Source organism: Myodes glareolus, chromosome 8 (genome assembly GCF_982192425.1).
Source record: "Myodes glareolus chromosome 8, mMyoGla1.1, whole genome shotgun sequence".
Classification (NCBI taxonomy): domain Eukaryota; kingdom Metazoa; phylum Chordata; class Mammalia; order Rodentia; family Cricetidae; genus Myodes; species Myodes glareolus.
Window position 1 is genome coordinate 46,951,290 of NC_142033.1, and position 9,245 is coordinate 46,960,534.

Sequence of the window (9,245 nt, forward strand, 5' to 3'; positions counted from 1 at the left end):
GGATACTTCCTGAGCAACACTAATATATATAGTCATGAATAGATTTTGTTTACAAAGTTTCTCTAAGATATACTCAAAATGGAAATAAAAATGGTCGTAAAATGTGGGTACTAAAATGAGTGCAAATTTGGACTTATACTTAGCTCCCTAGGTCTAAATGAGGAGCAGTAGGAGGGAGATCTTGAGCAAGGAAGTCAGGATCACAAGGGGTGCCTCCACCCACTGAGACAGTGGGACTGATCTGATGGGAGCTCACTAAGGCCAGCTGGACTGGGAGCGATGGAGTATGCGATCAAAATGGATACTCTGAACGTGACTAGCAATGAAGGCTGTCTGAGAAGCCATTGATAATGGCACTGGGACTTGATTCGTCTGCATGTACTGGCTTTTTGGGATCCTAGTCGGTTTGGATGCTCACCTTCCTGGACCTGGAGGGAGCAGGGAGGATCTTGAACTTCCCACAGGGCAGGAAACCCTGACTCCTATTAGGACTGGAGAGGGAGGAGGAGAGGGAGTGGGGGGAGAGGGAGGGTATTGGGAGGAGAGGAGGAAGTGGAAATTTTTATAAATTAATAAAAAAAAGTAAAATTAAAAAAAAGAAAAGAAAATTCAAGGCTAATAATGCATTATGCAATCTATATCTAGGAGTATTTTTCCATCCCTTTCTGTTTGTTCAGTTTATCTTTTATAGTACATTTTTTTTATTGTTAAGAGCCAGCAGCTAAGCGATTTATTTTTCTTTTTTTTCTTTTTTAAAAGTTTATTAATTTATAAAAGTTTCCATTTCTGTCCCGCCTTCCAACACCCTCTCCCCACTCCCCACACTCCCTCTCCTCCTCCCTCTCCATCCCTAAGAGCAGTCAGGGTTTCCTGCCCTGTGGGAAGTTCAAGTTCCTCCCTCCTCCCTCCAGGTCCAGGAAGGTGAGCATCCAAACAGACTGGATCCCAAAAATCCAGTATATACAGAGGAAACAAGTCCCAGTGTCATTGTCAATGGCTTTTCAGAAAGACCCCATGCCAGCCACATTCAGAGAATCCGGCCACATTCAGAGAATCTGGTTGGATCACATGCTCATTCAGTGCCTTGGTGAACTCTCATTAGATCAGTCCCCTCCAGTCTTCAGTAGGGAACTGCTGGATGGGCACTGAGGGCACCTGCACACATCAGGCCAGTCAGCCGCCTCTGGCTAAGCAGCAGTGAACTCAGGAGCTGGCGCAGTCCATTTGCCCTGAAACTCTACCTTGGCCACAGCCTTCTCAGCAGCAGCCTGTTCTTCCTTCTCAATCTCCTCTGGGTCTCTGTAGAACTAAAGATCAGGCATAACCTCCTATGGGTGCTCATGGGAGATATTGCCACACATGTGGAGTACTTCCCCGGCCAGCATCCACCACATCAGGACCACTGAGTGAGCTCTCTTGTTGTTTCATGAGATGGTGATGTCCACGTAGCAGAGGGATGAGTCTGTGTTACGCAGGGCAGTGGTGGGCAGGTTCACGTAAGACGCCTCTGTGAGGGGCTGTTGGTCAGCCCTGGGATCGGTCACCACTAGAAGCCGTGGCTCCCTGAAGGCTGTCTTGATCTGGCTAGTGAAGGTCCCTGGGATGAACCGACCAGCAATCGGAGTGGTTCCAGAGGCCTCAGCAAAATTCAGCACCGCTCGCTTCCCAGTGTTCCTGGAGGAGACGACCCTGACATCAGCAGGGTTCTCAATGGCAACAGTAGCCCGAGCTGCAAGCAACAGCTTCTCCCAGGTCCCCTTCAGATTGATGATGTAGATGCCGTCGCTTTTCCTTTTGTGGATGTACTGCTCCGTCTGAAAGTCGAGATTGGTGCCACCTAAGTAGGTGCCTGCAGCGAGGAATTTGAGGATATCCTCCTCCTTCCACCGCAGGACATCAAGGACTCCGGACATTGTGTAAGTTTTCCTTCAAGTTATGTCAGGAATCAAGAACAATGTCATATGGACCCGTCCCAGGAAAAAGGACGAAGCAAATCTTAAATCACAAAACCATCTACTCCAAAATAATTTTTATTTTTGTATTAGGGTCAAACCCAAGGACTTTCACATACAAGACAAGTGTTTTAATATTAAATTGTCTCCTTAGACATCTAAGATAAATTTATTTTCTAGAGACAATAACGGTGATAGGGTTATTTGAAGAAGACGTCTTAGAAAACTTTGAGCTCACTTCTTGCTTCTTAAATGTATATGGGTGTTTTGCTTACATATTTGTCTACGTACCATGTGAATGCTTGGTGCCCACTGAGACCAGAAGAGGACATCGGATCTGCTGGAACTTGAGTTGCGGACGTTGTAAGCTCCCTTTTGGGACCTAGGAATCAAAGGGAGTCCTCTAAACCAACAGCAAGTACTCTTGACGGCTAATATATCTCCCCAGACCCAAAGCTCAAAATCATTATGGTGCAATATTTTCCACCCAAAATGTATATTGAAACTTTAATCCCGATTTGGTACTATTAAGAGTAAGGAACTGATGGGAAGTGATTTGCCTAGAAAATCTTGTCTTCGTGTATAGATCTGTGCCTTAAAGCATGTATCAGAGAGAATTAGAGTAATTTCCTATGGTTTTCTGCCTCGATAAGACATTCATTTCAGATGACCTTGACAGCAGCTACTGTGACTTTCTACATATAATATGTAGAAAGGTACAAATTCTACTTGTACCTTTAATTTGGCCTTGTTAGCTCCTAGCACAGTGAGGAAGCAAATTCCCTTTCTAAATAAATTGCTCAGTCTCAGAATTTCCCTTGCAGAAGCACAAACAGCCAGATAAATATTAGTTAATTTATGCAATTCAGACAAAAGATACTGAAAAAAAGAAATGAAAATAAGGGAAACAACCTTCTTCATCATCATCAATAGAATGAAGCATTCCCATTGCTTCGTCCTCTTCTTCCTGTAAGTGCTAACAGAATATCAGCAAATTAAAATTAATGCTTTGTTTCCCCATGCTTTCATTTCAAAATTGACAACATGCTATTAAAACATATATTCTTATAAAGCAGTAAAAGCATTGATTGACTATTCAGAATATTTTTCTGTGCTTCTAATGCACATCATTATTACATCAATGTGACTCACAATATTCTTCTGTACAAAAATAAAAGATACATAGTGCAGGCTCTACTATGCAAAGTTTGAGAGCCTCTTTATGTAGGTTCCAAATTGCTAATTCATATTGTATAAAATACCTTATATTTAGCTGAATTCTTTAAGTAATGTGATTGATATAAGGTAGTTACAAATCTTATCAATTGTTTCATAATTGATTAAAAGTGTTTTTTAAATTTTTAAATAAGGTTGGATAGAACAAGCATTGCTTCAGAAAAGAAAAAAAATAAAGAGAAAATAATCCATATATAAATAAGGAAGGCATAAAAGGACATGGTTTGTAACAGAGTAGTATAAAATACCCTGTATCTAATGCTAGCCAGTGACTGATATTTCAGGAGATGTTCACATAGATGACTACTTAAGCTAAACATATGAGGAGCCTTTTAAACAATAGTGACCCTGCATTGTTTTCTACTTTTTTGAGTGTAGGTATTAATCTGGGTATAAGTAAGGTAAGATGAAAGACGACTGTAGTAGCAGAAACATTTACTACAGGTTTACTTAATATAAATTATAAAATATTTAATGAAAATTACAATGAAAAGTTATCCCCTGTCACTGTGTCAATTTCATAATAGAGTCAAAAGAAATACATATTCCTGTTAAAAAACTAAACAAAACAATTATTTCATAGTATGAGTAGTTATTACAAATACCTTTAAATCAGAAGAAATACTGTTAATATTAATTAAATTCTCCACTCTAAAATGTTAACTATATTATTACATACACCATATTAGATCACTTCCTATATTTTTGGGTAATCCAATCTTTGCTTCAAATGCCAATTTTAAAGTTTGTCTAGTGATAAGAAGAGAAACCATGATATGGTAGCCATTCCTGTACATCCAACCATTTCTTTCACAAATCTGCTGCTGACTGGACACCATCTTTAGTTCTGGAATTCTGTGTTCAAGTTGGTATGTTTACCTTTCTCATTGGGTAGGAATAAATTTCTATGGGATGATTCCAATGCCTTCTTTCTACAACTTAGTCTCAGTTTGAGGCTGGTGTACAAAAGCTGAGCTGGATTGTCCTCTAAAGTCAGCAATGGAATTGTGACTTTTTCCTTATCAGAAGTTCCTTTACTCAGATTTAAACTGCTGTGTCTACTTTTATGTCATCCCTCCTCCACAATTAACTAATAACATCAAGATACTTTTTGAATACTAGACAAATAAGAAGTAGTGATAAAATTGAATAGTCATGTTCAATTCTTTTTATAAAAAAGTTGCTAGAAGTGCTGATCATTAATTGCCTTATAGCCAAGAAAACAAATGATGGCGAGGGTGTGACAAAAGAGAATGAACCTGTAAATAAGGTTGAGGGGAGTGTAAGACAGTGAGTCATTACGGAAATCATGAGCTAATCCAAATAGAGTTCATCCAAAAACTAAATCACAGTCACCATGTGACACAAGTACACCATTCTTGGGCATGTTGCCAAAGGACTTGCCATCATGCGACTGAGACTCTTGCACAATGGTTGGTGTTTTCACACACTGCCTCTATGTTAAACAGATGAATTGATAATAAAATTATGTCATTATCCCTGACAAGTCTATTCATCTCTAAGGAAAATTCATGAACATTTGAAAAAAAAGTATTAGAAATATTATTTTAAACTTGATTGCCTAGATCCAAAAGAGAAAATGTTATATATTATGTCTGATGTTGATCCTCACTCTAAGAGTTAAGTATATAAATTCTGGTGATAGAAAATGTAGGTAAAGACAAGGAAATTTTAAATGAGCTCATGTGACTGGAAAGAAAAGAGACTCTCAGAGGGGTGGAGAAGACAATAAAGAAAGGTAGAAGGGAAGAATGTGAGATATGAATGGTACCACAAAGAAAAATGAGCAGGAAAAGAAGTGGCAGTAGATGTGGTCAAACAACCAAAATATTTATGAACACCTCTGTGTACACCAACATAAAATAATTAGAAAGAAAGAAATGTTTAGACAAGACAAAGGAATGAGTGTCCATACAAAAACAATAGTGCACTATCAGAGCTTACTTCTACATAGAAAGCCTGGGACATAACAGATTTGCCTCCCAAGACCAGACAAATAAGATATTTCTGATTGGAGTTTTGATGTCACAAGAGAAAGGTAAGAGAGTTTTTAGAAATCACATGCTTAATCTGAAGGTCTACTTATAAGAATATGCCAGATATGCAAAACTTCTCGCAAGTCTAGGTATGTGGCCCAAGACAAGCTGCAAATATTTGTGAAAATGAAGAAAGTATAAAATATTTTAATGTCTACAAATATTCAGTAATTGTAGATAGATGTGTTACAAAGTCAACACTAGAGCAATAGGTTTATGTTGTACATTTAATCTGTACTTACTATCTAAAAAATCACATCGAAGTTTGGTTTCGAAAATGGGAAACTGATTAAGTCCCCTTTGTGTATTAGGACCATATATTACAATACCTATATTATATTTTAATGCTTCTCATAGTTAGTATTTAAGAAAAAAACAATATTTTTATGGTCTGTAGAAGATGTTTCCATTTGTTTTATTATTATCGCTTCTTATCATTAGGCCAATTTGCCTAAAGAAACCTCAAAAGAAACTGGCAAAGAATGTTTTTAGATATGGGTCTATTGATTCTATGACTATGTTTTCTTCTATTATGCGTTTACTTAGCAGTGTTTAAGTTAAATGCAATTTTATTGGGCTTCCATTCACACACTCTCTCTTTCACACACACAAATTCCATTTGAAAGAAGAGCAATTTTACAGATGATTTTTGAATAAGTTGCTTTTAATTTAATTTAAGTGTTATTTATAATGTGAGTCCATTACAAATTAGTATTTTCATGGCTAGAGAGATAGTTCACAGCTGTTTCCACAAGAACTTGATTTCCATCTAAAGAACTGATAGAAAATACACTGACAAATAGAGCACCACGCATTTATAATCACAGTGCTGAGAAGGCAGGAATAGAGAGATCCCTTGGGAATCAGTGGCCACAAGACAAGCAAAGCCATCAAGCTCTCAAATCCTAGCCTTATAAGAAATCTTGTCTGAAAAACAAAAAAACAAAAAACGAGGAACAAACAAGACAAGCAAACAAACAAACAAAAAAAAAACCATGATTATTTCGGTTATTTCTCCAGGAAAAACACTTAAGGTTATCCTTTGGTCACCACACTAGCATACAGAAATGTACAAGGATGAGCACAAACAATGACATTAATTTCTCAATTCCTTAGATAAAGTAACATGAATCAAAACGAACAGTTCCGTTGTTGTGATGGCTACTCTGGTTCTGAAATATTACACCAACCACTTATTCTACAAGAGTATTTTAGTAAAAAGCACGGTGGTCATTTTATCATCCTCGCTGGTACCATCAGGACCTTCATTTGTAGGATATTGTTTGATGCATGTTGCAAATTATTCATATTGTGGATGAATTTATAAAGGAGACTCAGTACAGGGCAATCTTAGTTCAAAAATGAGGCAATGCAGTGATTTCCTTATGTGCCTGTATTAGTTACTTTTCTGTTGTTGTGTTAAACAGCAATGAAAAAAAGTAACTTATGGATGAGTCTATTTTGGTTTAACATTCATAAGAGCCAAGAGTCCATCTCTTGAGGGATGTGTCCCAGGACAGCAACAGCAAGCACGGTGTTTGGAGAAAAAAAAAAGAAAAAGAAAGAAAAACCTGAGTGATCAAAATATAAACCATTAACATGAAGCAGAGAGATCAAACTTAAATAGTGGTGTAGCTATAGACTCTCTAAGCCTATTCCTAGTGAGACAGTTCTTTCAGCAAGTCTTCATCATGTCCCTAAGTAGCACCACTGACCATGTGCCAACTGTTCAAGTAACTCAACCTATGGGGACATTTTCATTTTAAACTCTAAAATATGTATATTCTTTATTTCATAATTTTTCTTATGAGATATAGGGCAGTTTTGTTTTTTAATACTTTTGTTCTAATTAATTTCACATACCTTTGAAAACATACAAATTCATTAAAATTCATTAAGTAATGTGTTATGAATATCTATAATTTTTAAGATTTTGTAATATTTATGAATTATTTAAGTCTTTATAATTTCTCAATTTCTTGATTCCTCCAGTTATCTGTGATAGCTCTTTGATATGCTAAAAGAGTTAGAGAATTCTTTTCACTTTATGACTTTTAAATATTTAATAAGAACTTTAAATTTTAATAATCTCTATATTAAGAAGGATGTTTCTACCTCTGAAAAATAGTTTACAAATTGGTATTCTTTCTCTTATAGTAGGCTTTGTATTTGAATCATTAATATCCCCATTTGAGAATAATTTATTCTGGAGAGCTTTTAAAAGTTTGCATCATGCCTATTTAGCCATAAATATTTGTGATAAGGGAAAGCATATGTAAAAATCTCCCTTAAGAAGTACAAGTATGCTTTTTGTGTTCTATCTTTATATTCATCTGGATTCAATAGTAAGAAATACAAATTTGACAGTTACCATTACACACATACTGTGTGCAAAATTTTTTGTGCAAGTACCTTAAGCCATGTAAAACATAGTTACATTTAAAATACGGTGGAGAGCAGCATGTCTAAATGAGGATTTTATGATACAACACTTCAAATAAATATAAAACCAAGGTTCCTTATGAAACATTTCATTATAGGCCCATAGTCTCTCTTTTTCATATATATAATTTTAAACATTGAAAAAAATTAAAAGAAAAAACATAAGTTCAACAAAGAGTATAAGTATAGTCATATTAGGTGAGGAAGCGTGTTTTAAATGGCAACAAATCTCCAAGTGAACAGTTCTGATTTCCATACACTTAAGTGGAATGAGGTCTTTAAAGTTGTTATGTAATTTTCCCTGTGACTGTGTCTCCTAGAAAAACTTGTTTGTTACAATGTAGACTAATTCCTCCACTTAGTTCCGGAAAGAAAGTGGAAGCTCCAGACATGCCATTTGTTTGTTTGCTTCTTTTTGGGGGGATGGAGGGGGACTCCAGACAGGGTTTCTCTGTGTAACAGCCCTAGCATTCAGTCTGTAGATCACAACGGGCTTAAAGTTATGAAATTTACCTGTCTCTGCTTTCCAGGTGCTGAAATTAAAAGTGTGTACCACAACCAGCTGGCAAGATATGAATTCTTACTGTGTGGGGTTTTTTTTTTTGTTATCAGTGTCAATTGCAACAGATGTATGAACCTATTGTATATGCTTGAAGTCTATTAAATTGGTTGACTTTTAAGAGATATTTCTTTATGGCTTGGATATATAACTAAGAGAAATATTGTGATGTTAATTTGTTTTATTTGTTTTTTGTTGAGGACTGCAAACCCTCAGACCCTAAATTTTTCATGACCTTTTGACTGCTGGACTAAACAGCTTCTTTTCCTGTGCTTACAGCTGTTCACGAGACCCTCGTGAGTTCCTGATGGTAGTGGAGTGGTTTCTGGTTGGCTTGCAGCTGAAAAATCCTGAGAGCTAGGACATGGCCATTGGTCAAGGAGAGCAGTTCTGAAGCACAATAAAACTGGAATTCTTGTTTCAAGAGTGACCCATGTCTTGTGTTTTTTAAACTCCAGACCCTTGCCAAATCTTGGTTCCAGGTGGTGCAGATGCCACAGGTGGAGGTCCCGCTGTTATTGGGAACTAGGGACACTCTGAGGGAAGCCATCCAGAAGACTGGCCAGCAGGAAGGTAATAGAAAAAAGATGAGAAGGTGAATTGTAAGGATGGAGGTGAATTCTTCCAAGTCTGTTCTCATGAAAGAATTGTAGGTACTACTGAAAAAACAGGGGGCCAGGATTAAACAGAGGTTTTAAAGAGACAGTAAACTTGCAGAAAAAGTAATAGAAATAAAGAAAAATAAGCCACATAATATGAAATATACACAAAGAAACATCTTATTGTATGGGCTGCTAAGATAAACCAGCATATAGGTATAAGGTGTGTCTAAGGATATGTTATGAAGCAAGACTCCCCAAAAGGTTGCCATGAACTTCCCCCAAAATTACTTTGCCCAATAGAAGGCATAGAGCAGTTTGGAAAGAACTATACCCAAATTCCCTAAATGATCGTTTACTGAAGGTTGTGGGGTCATGGAACAGCTTGGGGAGGCTGTTG

The 9,245-nt window shown here is 36.9% G+C and overlaps 1 pseudogene; it reads right to left on the reverse strand.

The window, feature by feature from the left end:
* Nucleotides 1-1,098: 1,098 nt before the first annotated feature.
* Nucleotides 1,099-1,913, reverse strand: LOC125387500 (small ribosomal subunit protein uS2 pseudogene; annotated as a pseudogene).
* Nucleotides 1,914-9,245: the final 7,332 nt, after the last annotated feature.